Consider the following 18857-nt stretch of genomic DNA (forward strand, 5'->3'; position numbering starts at 1 on the left):
CATTTTACTCTACAGTTATTAAAGACCAGAATAGCTTTTGATTTTTTGACATTTTAACATTTCAAAGTATATTCCCAAAAGATTATATGTAGATTTTTAAAAATTAGAATATAGCCATGATCTAACCTAAATAATCATGATTCCCTGATTTTATAAACATCTAGTCAGTGCTCCCATTTCCAATTTTTTTGAACTTTTAAAACTTTATTTGAATTGAGATCCAAATAAAAGTCACAAATTATAATTGGTTACCTTTTAAATTTCTTTTCATCTATGGATTTCTACTCTACCTTTTCTCCCCTTCGCAATTTATTGGTTGATGAAACTATGTCAATTGTCCTATGAACTTCCCATAGTCTAGCTTTGCTAACTTCATTCATGGGGTGGAGTTTAATGTTCTTCTGAGTTTCTACAAATTGGTAGTTGGTGATCCAGGGTCAAAATGATTCTTGCTTGAATTTTTGGCATATACATGTAATATGTGAGGTTATGATGAGCCATTATGATAAAGTACTTAATATCTAGCTGACTCTCCTTTTGATATGTTTACAGTGATGGAGAATTTACTAAATGTTGCAAAATAGCACTATTCTATCATACCCTTTTCATTTATTAGTTGGAATATGTTTATAAAGAAAAATTTTCAGCTTCTACTCTATGACTGCATGAGGGGAGAGACCATGTTATTTAGCTTTCCACTACATACTCAGTGTCTAAAATAGTGCTGACACACAGTAAATGTTCAATTAGTATTTATCTGATAAATAAATGACAATTTATCTGCTTCTTTACTTCTGGAAAGTAGGATGAAAAATTATTCTAGATGAGAGTGTGTGTCACAATAGGAAATAAGAAATGGATTACATTCATAATTCTTTTACTAGCTATGTAATTTTAGGGGAAAGTTGTATAAAGGCCATTAATTTTATCCATGTTCTGAATATAACTGTGGTATAAAAGTAACACAGCAAAAAGTTGATTGCTATAGTTACTCTTCATAATAATGAAAGTATTTTCTTCCTATTATTCTAGCGTATGGTTAATAGGCGTTTAAATAGACATGAACAAATATAACTATAATCAAAAAAGAAATGTGTCACATTAGATCAAAAGAATCCCTTTAATCCAATAAACTACCTTGGCCAGTTTCACTGAAAGAAAGGGCATGTAATCTTCATTGCTCTAACCTCAAAGGATAGTGCTCCACTCCTATACTTATTACTTTCTTTTAAAAGCCCATTAGATAATGCCACCCATAAATTCATGGCCTCTGAGACTGGTGAAGAAAATTTACCTTTAAGTCACTACAAAATTCTGGCATAGGTGTTTTTCTATTCTTACATATAAAATATGTGTGTGTGTGTGTACATATATATACACATGACTCTTGAGAGTCCCTTAGACAGCAAGAAGATCAAACCAGTCAATACTAAAGGAAATGCACCCTGAATACCCACTGGAAGGACTGATGCTGAAACTGAAGCGAAACTCCAATACTCTGGCACCTGATGCGAACAGCCGACTCAGTGGAAAAGACCCTGTCGCTGGGAAAGAGTGAAGACAGAAGAGGAACAGGGAGATAGAGGATGAGATGATTGGATGGCATCATTGATTCAATGGACATGAACTTGGGCAAACTCCGGGAGATGATGAGGGTTAGGGAGGCCTGATGTGCTGCAGTCCATGGGGTTGCGAGGAGTTGGACATGACTTGGCAACTAAACAACATAGATGTATGCATGGATGCATGGATGTGTGTACATATATATACATTTTAACAAGTTTTCAGTTTAGGCCATAATATCTTCTCTATGGTTTTACCATACTTTTGTGACTTTTATGTAGTCAAGCATAACAATCTTTCCCTCTATGACTTCTGCCATGCTTAGAAAGGTCCTCCCTACCCTAAGAGCTAAAATATAATCTCCTAAATTTTTATACTCTTTTTGTGATTTTATTTTACTTATATCTTCATTTACTTACAGCTTATCTTCAATACATATGTTATTTTTCTGAATAGTATATGATAGGAAGTTTTAAAGTGAGATATGGTTACAGATTGGTGAAAAAAGAACAAATGCACAAAGCTGTCATAAATTCCTAACGTAATTTATCATGAATGGATACAAGAGAAGCAACCTGAAATATCACTTCAATATATTTAGAATTTTATTTAATTAATTTGTTTCTTCCTGGGCTAAAACAATATTGTTCATTTAAATATATGTTTAGAGAAAATTCACATTAGAAGGTAAGCTTCACAAGGGCAAAACTCATAACATTCCTGGTGGCTGCCTTCTTATCTCTTTGGTTCACTGCTATATTCCCAGAGGTTAGACTTGTGCTTGGAATGTGGTATGTACTTATTATTTATACAGGTTGAAAGAATGATTAAATGCACAAACTTGGGTATTCCAAAACCTCAATTTCTTGACGCTCTACTTTTCTCCTTGTTATAAAATGGAAACCTCAGATTTTAAAAGGTTGAAAGCCTTTTTAAAGTAAAGTCGGCTTAAAACACTGTTCCTGCCCTCTGGCTACCATGATAAAACATCACTGAAACATCATCATCGTCACCAAACATGACTAGGGCTCTATGTTAGATGTAAAATTCTAGGATTTTATTATAGTACAGATTCCCCGCTCACATTCTGGTTAGGAAATAAAGTGTCCACACACACCCATATATACACATAGGTAAAATAAAATATGCATATATATGTTAAATGCCAAATAGATAAGAATAATGACCAGAGAGTCAGAGGACTAGGCTTCCATGAACAAGTCTTCTTACCTGTGAACAAAATCATAATTCCTACCTCATAAAATAATTCAAGACTTAGAAAAGAAAGCAGCCACCAAAGATGGCTTTTAATGTTGCATGACACTAAAGTCTCAAAAATAATAACCTTTCAGAGCTTTTATTTATAGCACAAACTATTTTAAATGCTTTCTTGTACTAACTCATCTGGGCTTCTCTGGTGGTCCAGCGGGTAAAGAATCTGCCTGCAAAGCAGGAGACACAGGTTTGATCCCTGGGTCAGGAAGATCCCCTGGAGAAGGGAATGACTACCCACTCTTGTCTGGAGAACTCCATGGACATAGGAGCCTGGTGAGCTCGAAGAGTCCTTTGGGTCGCAAAGAGTCAGAAACGACTGAGCAACTTTCACTTCTTCACTAACTCATTTAATCTCTCAACAATTGTAAAGTATAAGTACTATTTCCCCCCCCCCCCCAATTTTAATGATGAGCATACTAAACTTTGGTTTGTACAAGTCACACTGTAGAGTATGAGGATAAAGTTTCAAAGATTCTGGCTCCAGAACCTGAGTGCTTAATACCACAGGAAACAATCTAAGTATACTTTTAAAAAGCAGAATTTAGAGAAGCAGATAGGCTGAGGGAGCCACATTCATCTACCTGCCAGGAACAATAAATGAAAAATTTGGCGAAGATAGCAGATAAATAAGGAAGTTTTCTGATTACACTATCACCTTTAAAAGCCACCACTGTTAAGGCTTTTAAAACTTTCTTTTGTGTTTCTTCTCTACTATAGCACATCTCTCTTCTTTACCCTTAAAGTCATGAATTTCTGACAGGGGGAAAAAAAGACAATTATTTTTCAATGATTAATGCTACTACCCTGCCACACGCTCTGACCTTGATCTACTGAGAATCTTTTCTAAGAGGCCGTGTCCTTAATGCCGCCAAGGATCTCTGTGAAGGAAAGAAATGAAGGCGGCAGGCAGCCCAATGTAATCTAGCTGCAACTGATCCTAAGCATCTTCAGATCCTAACTCTGAACCTTTTTTATTCACATTTCTTAACACCCCCTTCCCCACTTCAATCCCTCCCCCCATCCAAATAACAACTGCTGAGGTAACAGGGTCGCTTCCAGTCAGGTCCATAGACTGCGCTCTGAGACCACCGGCTCCCTTACTCCGGATTCTAGACTCGGCTTTGGCTTCGGACATCAGGCTTCACGCCCAGGCTCCGGCCCTCCCCCTCCTCAGTTTCCACATCACATTGCCTCAAAAAGGCCAGTTCTCCTTCAAAAAGCTCCTAAAAGCCGGGCTGCTTGGTCCAGAAGCCTGTGGTCCTGCCCTCCGGGTATCCCAGGGCCTCCTCCTTCCCAGACCCCACTTGAAGTCGGTTACCTCATACCTCATTCCCGCCTCGCAACGCTGCACCAAAGAACTTGGCTCCCAGCACGTTACCTCAGAGGCGTGGCCTCCCGGGGGCTGCGTGCGTCGCAACGGGTGAAGTTGGCGCAGGGACCGGGAGCCTCCCGGGCAAGGGGCGGGGCGCCCTTCCTCAGGAAGCGAATCAGCGCCCAGTGGGACGGCGCTCGGCTGGCGCGGGGCGGAGTCCGTAGTGGCTGCACTCCGCAGCATCAAGCGCAGCTGGTTCAAGCTGAATTGGCAACTGGACGGAGAAGGCAGTGGCAACCCACTCCAGTACTCTTGCCGGGAAGGTCCCATGGATGGAGGAGCCTGGTAGGCTGCAATCCACGGGATCGCTAGGAGTCGGACACGACTTCACTTTCACTTTCATGTATTGGAGAAGGAAATGGCAACCCACTCCAGTATTCTTGCCTGGAGAATCCCAGGGACGGGAGAGCCGGGTGGGCTGCCGTCTATGGGGTCGCACAGAGCCGGACACGACTGAAGCGACTTAGCAGCAGCAGCAGCAGTGGGCGCTAACGGCCGAGGCAAAGTCAGAGCCACAGGAGAAGGATGAATGGAGCAGCTGGACCTTCGCATATTGACAGCCGCGAGCGAGTTCTCAAGTTAGGGGGCAGTTTTGAGAAGCAACCGCGTTGCGCCTTCCACACTGTGCGCTGTGAGTGAGGACTCCCGAGGGGAAAGGGAGGAGTTCTGGTTTTGGGGGTGCAGAAGCACAACTCTCTCCAAGTCGTGTTCGAACAGATCCTCTTATTCTGTGGGAGAATGGGGTGCGCTGTGCAACCCCCTGCTTTAGCCGTAAAGTGCTAGGGGGCCGGTGGAAACAGGCAGATGGAAGCCGCAGGTGTGGGTAATTCTGAGTGGAGTGATTTAAGGGAGACTAGCAGGGCTTCCCTGGTGGCTGAGACAGTAAGGAATCGGCCTGCAAAGCGGGAGACCTGGGTTCCATCCCTAGGTTGGGAAGATCCCTGGAGGAGGAAATGGCAACCCACTCCAGTATTCTTGCCTAGAGAATCCCCATGGACAGAGAAGCCTGGCGGACTACAGTCCTTGGGGTCGCAAAGAGTTGGACACGACTGAGGGACTAAGCACGACAGCAGTAGAAAGCGTCGCTATGTGGGGTAGGTCTGCAGAGGCGACTATGGATGGAGTCAGAGCTGACTGGTGGCCGATTCAGAGGTGGAAAGGAAGGTACAGTTGACCCTTGAACCACGCAGGGGTTAGGGGTGTCGATCTCGCGCAGTGGAAAATCCACTTATTGCTGTCTCTGCCTCAAAAACCAGGGAGTCGATACACGACTCACCCGAGGTCCAGAAGCGGAAGCAGTTGGGTAGAATCAGACTCAAACTCTAGTGTTTTGATTCCATGTGTGTGACCTCTAATGGAACACATACTTCTCCTCATACTTCATTAATTTAAAGATGTATAGGATGTAAATATTGGAGAAGGAAATGGCAACCCACTCCAGTATTCTTGCCTGGAGAATCCCATGGACTGAGGAGCCTGGTGGGCTGCAGTCCACGGGGTCACAAAGAGTCGGACCCGACTGAGTGACTTTACTTATGGACTTCCCTCATAGCTCAGTCGGTAAAGAATCTGCCTGTAATGCAGGAGACCTGGATTCGATTCCTGGGCTGGGAAGATCCCCTGGAGAAGGAAATGGCAATCCACTCCAGTATTGTTGCCTGAAAAAATCCCATGGACAGAGGAGCCTGGTGGGCTACAGTCCATGTGGTCGCAAAGAGTCGGACACGACTTAGCGACTAAACCACCACCACAGGATGAAAATACAGGTACTCTATTTAGTGGGGGGAAATTCCACATATAAATAGACCGGTGAATCTCAGACCCATGCTGCGTGTTACTCAAAGAACAACTGTAGTAAGTTGACAAGTGGATGGGGGGCAAAGGGAAACGGGAAGGAGAATGCCTTTAGGTTGGTAGGGAAATATTCTTTCCTGTCTTCACTTTTGGTGTCTCTGACTGATGGGAGTTCTTATTTAGTGTATTTCTGGGGAAAGATTCTGGATCATTCTAATATCTGTATCTCTTTTGGGCCCCTGATTTCATTGAGTCATTTATCAAATACTGATGATCACAGTATTGAAGGGTGCACTGTTAATTTATTAGAAAACTCTTTTGTCCTCTGGAACTAGTTTTGATACACTTTTCTCTTTTATGTTGTTGAGGTAGGAAATAGAACTTTTGCTTTAATAGTTAGATGTTGTAGATTCCAGGAAGGAAAATGTAATATATTATGATTTGGTATGCAAAACATTCATTCTTTGCACAATAGCCCTCATAGAATTATAGAAAGGGACGGAAATGGAAATTATTGAAGCATAACTTTTTATTTTTCTGTGGCAAAACTGTGAAGTAGGTATTTTTTTCACTCCCTCTTACTAGCACTGCCTTTCCTTAGTGTGTCATCATACCACCTTTCTCAATTGTTTTATCCTTAGACTGTTTAGAGATCTTTATGGCTTTTGCTCTGAAGTGTTCCTCGCTTTAATTAAAACTCGCATTCTCCAAAAGTTTACTTAAGTTGTACACAATCTAATTACAGCAACTCACAGTGAAGATATAAAGACCTATAGATTTAACTCTCTAAGGGCATGTTTACATTTTATGAAAGGGTTTTTTATTAAGCAAAATTAATATCCAGTTGCTGGAATAAATAAAGGAGATATTTGCAAACAGATCTTCAACACTGACCCTTCCTTACCACACTTTGTAGTCCAAGACTTACCACACCGAGATAGCTAGTGCTAGCTATGTAGTTTCTTTCCTTGAGACCCATTTTCCAACAGTATGATATAGTTCTTACCTGGTTTCACCACACCTTTCTCTCAAATAATAACTTCCCTTACCTTTGCTCTTCTTTCTCAGGTATTCAATAGCCTTAGTATTGATATTAATTTTTATAATTATAAGATTTAAGATTATACAAATTTCTTTAAAAATCTGTTTTCATGAAACTTGGGTATGTATTCTAAGGGCATAAGCCCCAAATTAAGTGAATAAGAAAAAGCCTTCTAAAAGATCTTTGCTGGTGCTTCAGAGAATGTACCAATTTATAAAAGTTCTCAAAATGCTGGAATTGTGTCTTCAGAATCAGAGTATCTATGATCCAGTTACAAGAATGAAAATAAACAAAACAATAATAACCCAAATAAACTCAGATGTTTGAATATACTTTTAGTCCTGTGAAGACATTAGAAAGGTTTTTCTGTACTTAGTTTTATTCTTCTTGAAGGAGACAGAGCCTTTCTAGATTGATTAAAATAAAACTAGTCATTTTCCTTGATGACATCTTCATTTCCCATATGATTCTCACCTAAGGACTCAGAGTGAGAGATAGAAACTATAGAGTTTCACAGAAGCAAGGGGAGTTGGTTTATTTATTTTTTTTAAAGGTACATTTTGCCTTCTGAAAACCAAAAATATTTATTATTTTTTAATTATCAGTACTATTCATAAAGATACATTTTCCTCAGGGAGATTGAAAAAGAACCTTTTTTCTATTTTTTAAAATATATATATATGTTTAAGCTCTGTAATGAACAAAATACACAAAAATAATATATTAATTTCAACTTTTGTATTCAACTATGTAACAACACAATTCACCTTAAATTGCTGAGCTCATCTATAGAACAAAGCAATAAATTCAGCCATTCTACCATTTTTATTAAAATTATGAATGCCCTTAAATTGATAAGTATGTGAAAAATATAATATTTTCAGCACCAGTTTTACATAATGCTCAAAGCTTTCATTCATTCACTAAATGTAAAATTGTTATAATCTTCTAAATGTTTTTAACAGGTAAGACTGTGAAAGTATAAATTGAAAATATCAGATAGTTTGTAATGATGGTTCAAATATATTTTAACAAGACATTTATTTAAAACTTTCACTAAAACATAGTTGCCATATAATACTATGTTAGTTTCATGTGTGCTTTATAATGATTTGACATTAGCATTCATTATGAAATGATAATAATATCTTGTTATGTTCATCATGTGGTCATGTCCAAACTCTTAATGACCCCATAGACTGAAACATGCCAGGCTTCCTTGTCCTTTACCATCTCCTGGAGTTTGCTGAAACTAAGGTCCACTGAGTCAGTGATGCCATCCAGCCATCTCATCCTCTGTCGTCCCCTTCTCCTCCTGCCTTAAATCTTTCCCAGCATCAGGGTCTTTTCCAATGAGTCAGTTCTTTGCATCAGGTGGCCAAAGTATTGGGGCTTCAGCTTCAGCATCAGTCCTTCCAATGAATATTCAGGACTGATTTCCTTTAAGATGGACTGGTTGGATCTCCTTGCAGTCCAAGGGACTCTCAAGAGTCTTCTCCAGCACCACAATTCGAATCAACTCTTCAGTGCTCAGCCTTCTTTATGGTCCAACTCTCATATCCATACGTGACTACTAGAAAAACCATATAACTTCGACTATATGGACCTTTGTTGGCAAAGTGATGTCTCTGCTTTTTAATATGCTATCTAGGTTTGTCATAGCTTTTCTTCCAAGGAGTAAGCCTCTTTTAATTTCATGGCTGCAGTCACCATCTGCAGTGATTTTGGAGCACAAAAAAATAACGTCTGTCCTTGTTTCCACTGTTTCCCCATCTATTTGCCATGAAATGATGGGACCAGATGTCATGATCTTTGTTTCCTGAATGTTGGGTTTTAAGTCAACTTTTTCACTCCCCTCTTTCACTTTCATCAAGAGGCTCTTTAGTTCCTCTTCACTTTCTGCCATAAGGGTGGTATCATCTGCATATCTGAAGTTGTAGATATTTCTCACAGCAATCTTGATTCCAGCTTGTGATTCATCTAGCCTGGCATTTCACCTGATGTACTCTGCATATAAGTTAAACAAATAGGGTGACAATATACAACCTTGACATACTCCTTTCTCAATTTTGAACCAGTCCATTGTTACATGGATGGTTCTAACTGTTGCTTCTTGACCTATATGCAGGTTTCTCAGGAGGCAGGTAAGGTATACCCATCTCTTTAAGAACTATCCACAGTTTGTTGTGATCCACACAGTCAAAGGCTTTCACATGGTCAGTGAAGAAGAGGTAGATGTTTTTCTGGAATTTTCTTGCTTTTTCTATGATCCAACGGATGTTGGCAATTTTATCTCTGGTCCCTCTGCCTTTTCTAAATCTAGCTTGTACAACTGGAAGTTCTTGGTTCATATACTGTTGAAGCTTAGCTTGAAAGATTTTGAGCATACCTTGCTAGCGTGTGAAATGAGTGCATTTGTGCGGTAGTTTGAACGTTCTTTGGCATTGCCCTTCTTTGAGATTGGAATGAAAACTGACTTTTTTCCAGTCCTGTGACCACTGCTGAGTTTTCCAAATTTGTGGTAAGTCTAGAAACCATCTATCTCATACAAAGTTACTACAGTATCATTGACCATGTTCCCTATGCTTTATATTATATCCCCATAACTTGTTTATTATGTAACTAGAGGTTTGTAGTTCTTAATCTCCTTCAGGGTGTACCTAATTTATAACAAATACTCTAATTAATGTTACTGGGGAGAAAGTAGTACTCTAGCTTTATGTACTTGGATAATTATTCCTGTTCAATATGCTGAGGTTTTAGAAAAACCTGGATGTGAAATCTGACCTCCACCACCTCCACCATATATAATGCAGGTCTGGGAATATTCTCTGAGCTTTCAGCCTCAGTTTCTTAATGTGAAATGATAATTATGATATCTACATTTCAGAGTGTCACAATTAAATAGTAAATAGATAGTAAAAAACATTCTAGCACAGTGTTTGGTGCATAGTAGAGAAAAAATGAGAAGGCAATGGCAACCCACTCCAGTACTCGTGCCTGGAAAATCCCATGGACAGAGGAGCCTGGTGGGGTGCCGTCTATGGGGTTGCACAGAATTGGACACGACTGAAGCAACTTAGCAGCAGCAGCAGCAGCAGCAGAGAATAAATAGTAGTTACCATTATTCTTGAATTGTTATAATAATGTGTATATGAGGAGTACAAATAAATGTAATTTACTTAGACTTTCAAAAAACATTTATCAGGGCTTGGCAATACAATCTATCAAAAAGATAGTCGGCCATGTGACCTGTTATATAAACAACAAGCTAGGAACTTCCCTGACAGTCCAATGGTTAAGACTCTGAGCTTCCAATGCAGGGGGCACAGGTTTAATTCATGGTCAGCAAGCTAAGATCTTATATGCCACATGGAGCTGCAAAGGAAAAGAATACACAGGTAGATCAGATATGGTAGGTGTCCTAAAAATATTATCATTCAATGAGGAATAAGGGCTTCCCTCGTAGCTCAGTTGGTAAAGAATCTGCCTGCAATGCAGGAGACCCGGGTTCAATTCCTGGGTTGGGAAGATCCCCTGGAGAAGGACATGGCAACCCACTCAGTATTCTTGCCTGGAGAATCCCATGGACAGGGGAACCTGACAGGTTGCAGTCCATGGGGTCGTAAGAGTTGGACACGACTTAGCAACTAAACCTGCAATGAGGAAGATAGGAGACAAATTAGTAATGTAAGGACTGTCATAAAGGTATACACAGAATATTATGGGAGTACAAAAGAGAGGTAATTCAGCCTGGAGAGGGAGAGGAGACATCAGTAATGCTGTCGTGAAGATGAGTTGAAATTACCCAGGTGAAGGAAAGAGGGAAGGACCTCTTAGGCAGAGAAAAGAAAGATATGGGCTAAGACAAAGCAACAAGGAACCTGTTAAAATTTGAAGAACTGCATATAGGTCACTATTCCTAGGTAAGAAAGGGTGCCTATGAGGACATAGTGGGAGACAGAAAGGTATTCAGGAGTTAAAGAAGGGCCTACTGTGTAATGCAAAAGAATTTGAATTTTATCCTGTGACTCTTTCAGATAGCTGGAATGGAAGAGAATTGTTCAAATTACCACTTGCTAAGAGCAAAAAACATTTTTTTCTGCTGGGCATATAATCCTTGAACTATTATGGATAATAGTAAAAATTATATATTCTCAAATTTTGTAGGGGTTTCCCCCTTCATTATAGAACTTTTTAAAATAAGTAGGAGTATTATCTTTCTTCACTTTTCTTAATATTGTGGGTATTTTGTGGAAGTATTGATTATAGTTTGAGGCATTTAGATTCTCCTATTTTCTCTATCAACTTACTTTCATCATCTTAGTGAAAACACCAAGAAGCTGGAGGAATTCCATAAAATAGAACTTTTATTATTCCTTTAAGAGTACCTTAAGGTACTAGGGATTCTTTAATAGGGTAGATTTTCTAGTTCTCATTCCTCTACATTTTCTTTGGTAGTATCAAATAGAAGAAACTAATAATAATGAAGATTCTTAAGCAGGTCAGCATTGGGCATTTACAAATCTCTCTTTTTTTACAAACAACTCTCTATGGTTGACTGTATAAAATTTCAAAATGTTGAATTTTGAAAGGAAAAGAGATACTTGACTTAAAATTTGCCATTGATCTGTCCAAGTCTGGCATATATTTAGTGTTATCTTGTGGGATACTTTTCTGGGCTTCAGTGAAATAACCCACAGGAAACTTCCAGCTACACGTCATATTATGCAATGAATGTATGTCTGTTGGTTGCTAAACAACTTTGGCCCTCAGACTTCAGACTAGATAAAAGTTCCATAAGTGTGATGGCTACTCTGCCACCCTAGATGACCCTATTGGTCAAAGACTCTTCCAAGATGAACCTAGTCTGATTGTTTCCTTTGCATTTACTTAACTCCCATGGGAAAATAGCCTACCACTTTCTTGAGACTTCAGCTTATTTTAGGACTAGAGTTCTATTTTAATACCGTATTATAGTTTTACTTTTAAATGAATTAAAATTTTTATCATTGTATAATAAATTTTTTACCCTGCTTTTTGTTTTTGTGATTTTAAGCTTAAATACCACCTTGTTTAATACTAATTTTTCCACCTTTGCTTTCTTTTAGTTTGCAAGTTCACAAAATCTTAGTGTCTCTTGCTTTACTTTTTAGCTTACATTGTTTTACATCTGCCCGCAATGTGGGAGACCTGGGTTTGATCCCTGGGTTGGGAAGATCCCCTGGAGAAGGAAATGGCAACCCACTCCAGTATTCTTGCCTGATGAATCCCATGGACGGAGGAGCCTGGTGGGCTACAGTCCACGGGGTCGCAAAGAGTCGGACACGACTGAGCGACTTCACTTCACTTCACTTCACTTGTTTTAACTATATCTTTTGTTAACGGTGTATTTTGTGTTTCATTTTTAAACAGTTTGACACTTTCTATTTTTATTAGGAGAATTCTATCAACATTTAGTTCAAAGTTGATACACTTGATTTTTATTTCTCTTATAGTATGTGTTATTCGTTATGTTAATTTTTTTTCTTTTTTGTTCTTTGTTTTATAAAGCATCTCTTCTTTCTTTTGTTTTTCTTTGATTCCCTTGTGTTTCTTTGGGAGTACTATTGTACTCTTCCATTCCATTACTGATTCCTTTTCTTCCTGTTATTCATTCTAATAAACTGTGGAAAGTTCTTAAAGAGATGGGAATACTATACCATCTTACCTGTCTCCTAAGAAAACTGTATGCTGATCAAAAAGTAACAGTTAAAACCCTGTATGGAACAACTGATTGGCTCAAGATTGAGAAAGAAGTATGACAGGGCTGTCTGCTGTCACCCTGTTTTTTTAAATCTATATGCTGAGCACATCAAGAGAAATGCTAGGCTGGATGATTTACAAGCTGGAATCAGAATAGACAGGAGAAACATCAGCAACTTCAGATATGCAGATGATACCACTCTAATGGCACAAAGTGAAGAGGAACTAAAGGGCCTCTTCATGAGAGTGAAGGAGGAGAGTGACAGAGCTGGCTTAAAACTAAATATTAAAAAAAACTAAGATCATGGCATCTGGCCCCATTTGCAGTGCTGTGCTTAGTCGCTTAGTCGTGTCCAATTCTTTGCAACCCCATGGACTATAGCCCACCAGGCTCCTCTGTCCCTGGGAATTCTGGAGTGGCAGACTACTGAAGTCTGTTGTCATGGCCTCCTCCAGGGGATCTTCCCAACCTAGGTGGGAATTGACCTAGGTGTCCCGTATAGCAAGCAGATTCTTTATTCTCTGAGCCACCAGGGAAGCCCAAGAACATGGGAGTGGGTAGCCTATCCCTTCTCCAGGGGAACTTCCTGACCCAGGAATCGAATAGGGGTCTCCTGCATTGGAGGCAGACTCTTTACCAGCTGAGGTACCAGGGAAGCCCATATGGCCTGATTCAGTTCAGTTCAGTCACTCAGTCAATTCCAACTCTTTGTGACCCCATGAATCGCAGCACGCTACCTCCCTGTCCATCACCAACTCCCGGAGTTCACTCAAACTCACATCCATCAAGTCGGTGATGCCATCTAGCCATCTCATCCTCTATCGTCCCCTTCTCCTCCTGCCCCCCAATCCCTCCCAGCATCAGAGTCTTTTCCAATACGTCAGCTCTTCGCATGAGGTGGCCAAAGTACTGGAGTTTCAGCTTTAGCATCATTCCTTCCAAAGAAATCCCAGGACTGATCTCCTTTAGAATGGACTGGTTGGATCTCCTTGCAGTCCAAGGGACTCTCAAGAGTCTTCTCCAACACCACAGTTCAAAAGCATCAATTCTTTGGTGCTCAGCTTTCTTCACAGTCCAACTCTCGCATCCATACATGACTATTGGAAAAACCATAGCCTTGACTAGTCGGATCTTTCTTGGCAAAGTAATGTCTCTGCTTTTTAATATGCTGTCTATGCTGGTCATAACTTTCCTTCCAAGGAGTAAGCATCTTTGAATTTCATTGCTGCAATCACCATCAGCAGTGATTTTGGAGCCCCCGAAAATAAAGTCTGACACTGTTTCCACTGTTTCCCCATCTATTTCCCATGAAGTGATGGGACCAGATGCCATGATCTTTGTTTTCTGAATGTTGAGCTTTAAGCCAACTTTTTCATTCTCCTTCATCAAGAGGCTTTTGAGTTCCTCTTCACTTTCTGCCATAAGGGTGGTGTCATCTGCATATCTGAGGTGATTGATATTTCTCCCAGCAATCTTGATTCCAGCTTGTGCTTCTTCCAGCCCAGTATTTCTCATGATGTACTCTGCATATAAGTTAAATAAGCAGGGTGACAATATACAGCCTTGATGTACTCCTTTTCCTATTTGGGACCAGTCTGTTGTTCCATGTCCAGTTCTAACTGTTGCTTCCTGACCTGCATATAAGTTTCTCAAGAGGCAGGTCAGGTGGTTTGGTATTTCCATCTCTTTCAGAATTTTCCAGTTTATTGTGATCCACACAGTCAGAGGCTTTGGCGTAGTCAATAAAGCAGAAATAGACTTTTTTTCTGGAACTCTCTTGCTTTTTCCATGATCCACCGGATGTTGGCAATTTGATCTCTGGTTCCTCTGCCCTTTTTAAAACCAGCATGAACATCTGGAAGTTCACAGTTCACGTATTGCTGAAGCCTGGCTTGGAGAATTTTGAGCATTATTTTACTAGCGTGTGAGATGAGTGCAATTGTGCAGTAGTTTGAGCATTCTTTGGCATTGCCTTTCTTTGGGATTGGAATGAAAACTGACCTTTTCCAGTCCTGTGGCCACTGCTGAGTTTTCCAGATTTGCTGGCATATTGAGTGCAGCACTTTCACAGCATCATCTTCCAGGATTTGAAACAGCTCAACTGGAATTCCATCACCTCCACTAGCTTTGTTTGTAGTGATGCTTTCTAAGGCCCACCTGTTTTCACATTCCAGGATGTCTGGCTCTAGGTGAGTGATCACACCATCATGATTATCTTGGTCATGAAGATCTTTTTTGTACAGTTCTTCTGTGTATTGTTGCCACATCTTCTTAATATTTAATGGCCCCATTACTTCATGGCAAATAGAGGGGGAAAAGGTGGAAGTAGTGACAGATTTCCTCTTCTTGGGCTCTAAAATCACTTTTGTAGCTGTAACAATATATATCCTTGATGTACTCCTTTCCCAATTTGGTGACTGCAGCCATGAACTCAGAAGACATTTGCTACTTGGCAGGAAAGCTATGACAAACCTAGACAGTGTGTTGAAAAGCAGAGACATTATTCTGCAGACAAAGGTCCCTAGAGTCAAGACTATGGTCTTTCTGGTGGTCACGTAAGTTTGTGAGAGCTGGATGGTAAAGAAGGTGGAGTGACAAAGAACTGGACTTCAAACTGTGGTGCTAGAGAAGACTCCTGAAAGTCCCATGGACAGCAAGGAGATCAAACCAATCAGTCTTAAGGCAAATCAATCCTGAATGCTCATTGGAAGGACTGATGCTGAAGCTGAAATTCCAGTATTTTGGTTATCCAATGCGAACAGCTGACTCATTGGAAAAGTCCATGATGCTGGGAAAGATTGAGGGCAGGAAGAGAAGAGAGCATCAGAGGATGAGATGGCTAGATGGCATCGCCAAATCGATGGACATAAACTTGGTCAAACTTTGGGAGATAGTGAGGGACAGTGAGACCTGGTGCACTGCAGTCCTCTGGGTCGCGAAGAGTTGGACACAACTGGGCAACTAAACAAAACAGTTCATAGTCCAGCATGCTAGATTTGCCTGTCAGCAAATGGGAAAAAAAACTAGAAGGAGAATAGGGAGGAGGATAGCAGTAATGTAGGTGAGCTGATGACTGGGTGCTGAAGTTGGGTTATAGCAGTGAATGTGGAGATGGTGGAAAATTCTTAAAGAGATGGGAATACAAGGCCACCTGACTTGCCTCCTGAGAAATCTGTATGCAAGTCAAGAAGCAACAGTTAGAACTGGACATGGAACAACGGATTGGTTCCAACTTGAGAAAGGAGTACATCAAGGCTGTGTATTGTCACCCTGCTTATATAACTTATGTGCAGAGTATGTCATGCAAAATGTTGGGGTGGATGAATCACAAGCTGAAAATCAAGGTTGCTGGGAGAAATATCAATAACCTCAGATATGCTGATGACACCACCCTTATGGCAGAAAGTGAAGAACTAAAGAGCCTCTTGGACACAGATGTAAAGAACAGACTTTTGGACTCTGTGGGAGAAGGTGAGGGTGGGATGATTTGAAAGAATAACACTGAAACATGTATATTACCATATATGAAATAGATCGCCAGTCCAAGTTCAATGCATAAAACAGGGCACTCAAAGCTGATGCACTAGGACAACTCTGAGGAATGGGATGGGGAAGGAGGTAGGAGGGGAGTTCAGGATGGGGGGCACATGTACACCCATGGCTGATTCATGTCAATGTTTGGCAAAAACCACTATAATATTTAAAGTAATTAGCCTCCAATTAAAATAATTAATTTAAAAAATTTAAAAAATAATAAAGAGTCTCTTGATGAAAGTGTAAGAGGGGAGTGAAAAAGCTAGCTTAAAACTCAACTTTCAGAAAACGAAGATAATGGCATTTGGTCTCATCAGTTCAGTTCAGTCGCTCAGTCGTGTCCGACTCTTTGCGACCCCATGAATCGCAGCAAGCCAGGCCTCCCTGTTCATCACCAACTCCCAGAGTTCACTCAGACTCGCGTCCATCGAGTCAGTGATGCCATCCAGCCATCTCATCCTCTGTCGTCCCCTTCTTCTCCTGCCCTCAATCCCTCCCAGCATCAGAGTCTTTTCCAGTGAGTCAACTCTTCACTGCATGGCAAATAGATGGGGAGAAAATGGAAACAGTGAGAGACTTTATTTTCTTGGGTTCCAAATCACTGCAGATGGTGACTATAACCATGAAATTAAAGGATGCCTGCTCCTTGGAAGAAAAGCTATGACAAACCTTGACAGCATATTAAATAGCAGAGACATTACTTTGCCAAGAAATGTCCATATAGTCAAAGTTATGGTTTTTCCAGTAGTCATGCATGGATGTGAGAGTTGGACCATAAAGAAGGTTGAGTGATGAAGAATTGATGCTTTTGACCTGTGGTGTTGGAGAAGACTTTTGAGACTACCTGGGACTGCAAGGATATCAAACCAGTCTATCCTAAAGGAAATCAGTCCTGAATATTCATTGGAAGGACTGAGGCTAAAGCTACAGCTCCAATACCCTGACCACCTGATGCACAGAACTGACTCACTGGAAAAGACCCTGAAGCTGGAAAAGATTGAAGGCAGGAGGAGAAGGGGGCAAGAGAGGATGAGATACTTGGATGGCCTCACCGACTCGATGTACATGAGTTTGAGCAAGCTCCAGGAGTTGGTGATGAACAGGGAAGCCTGGTGTGCTGCAGTCCATGGGGTCGCAAAGAGTCAGACATGACTGAGCGACTGATCTGATGGATGGAGGTGGTAGATGTGTTCAATAGTTAATCAGGGGAAAAGAGAGTTCATATGCTTAGGAGTTTCCTGGCACCTTAGTAGTCTAATACCACTTTGGGTGGATATAAAATAAGAGACACAAATGGAAGTTTAAAATAAGATGGTGCTCAGTTTAATGAGGAAAAAAATTTAATGAGAAAAACTTGTTCAGAGTATAGAAGACAGATACAGGGACTGCGATGGCTTATTTAACTTGTTTATGATTTTAATATGTACATAGTCAACATTCATTGAGTATCTGTGAAGAGCTTAATACTTTAGTTGATTGGAGCAATAAAAATATTTCTAAGCCAGTTCTCCTCCTTCAGAAACTCTGTACAATAATGAATTGTATTTTTAAATGTTTTCTATTCTAAGTAAGAATACAAGTATTTTTAAGGATATATTGGATGAATCTCTTTAATGTAATTTGGAACTCTTGGGTTGCTTATTGGGGTATCTTACTCACTTGTTTTCAGCCAAGACATATGAAAAATATACTTGCCAGCCAAGTAGGCCCAACTTAGTTTTATTATGACCATGCTTCTGGCTCTCTACCTTACCAGGGCTTCTCCTAAGTGATCCACATCTCACTCTTGTAGGGCCACTCCAGATGTGTCCTCGTCTATATGCTATGCATGTTTGGCTTTCTGTGGATCATTTTTGTCTTAGAAAATACTGTTCCTTTCTTTCGGTTTCATCATTTTGTGTCCCAAGCTCTTAAAGTTCTCTAACTTACCCCCCTTTTTTTTTAATGGCATCCTCAATTACCAATTTATCTCATACCCCTTTTTGTGGTCATATGTTAAAGCTTTAGTGCTTGTCAAATTTTAAAATGTATGATATGCCCTTTAGTCTTTTCAGAAGTCACCCTTTTCTAACTTGACCTAATATTACTATTGTATTTGACAAAATTATTGTAATCAGAGCTTTAAAAATTTAATGTCTTTTTTAAAAGTTCAAAACCAAGCATTTATAACAATATATTGTTTGTTTAGGGATACACTTATGTGGGATAAAATAAGTGAATGAGAAACAAAAAATTCATTAGGGTTGAGAGAGGCAGGGACAAAGGATAGAAGAGGAACATGGAGATAGATACAGTTTATTAGTAATGAACCAGGATTCTTTAACCTTTAATTATGAAAAATAGAATAGTATAATGAACTTACTGAGCTGTAACAATTATCAATATTTTGCTAATGTTTTTAATATAGCTTCCTATCACTTTTTTCCTGACATATTTTTTAAATTTTACATTTCTTCAAAGGGAGTGACTCAATTCATAGGAGTAGCTTAATACATAATATATGTAATATATATTATTATATTTATTATAAG

General features: G+C 39.9%; 1 protein-coding gene across 3 annotated transcripts in view; it reads left to right on the top strand.

Moving 5' to 3' along the window:
* LOC101111847 (solute carrier family 15 member 2) overlaps positions 1 to 18857 on the top strand; it is a 66719-nt gene that overhangs the window by 13438 nt on the left and 34424 nt on the right. For 2 of the 3 annotated variants that reach the window (XM_042232040.2, XM_027956302.3), the window contains exon 1: positions 4350 to 4841. The exons of the other annotated variant lie outside the window; for it this stretch is intronic. The gene's annotated coding sequence lies outside the window, so the exon portion shown is untranslated. Of the gene's footprint in view, positions 1 to 4349; positions 4842 to 18857 lie in introns of those variants that run through there. 3 annotated transcript variants of the gene reach the window in all.

Source organism: Ovis aries, chromosome 1 (genome assembly GCF_016772045.2).
Source record: "Ovis aries strain OAR_USU_Benz2616 breed Rambouillet chromosome 1, ARS-UI_Ramb_v3.0, whole genome shotgun sequence".
Classification (NCBI taxonomy): domain Eukaryota; kingdom Metazoa; phylum Chordata; class Mammalia; order Artiodactyla; family Bovidae; genus Ovis; species Ovis aries.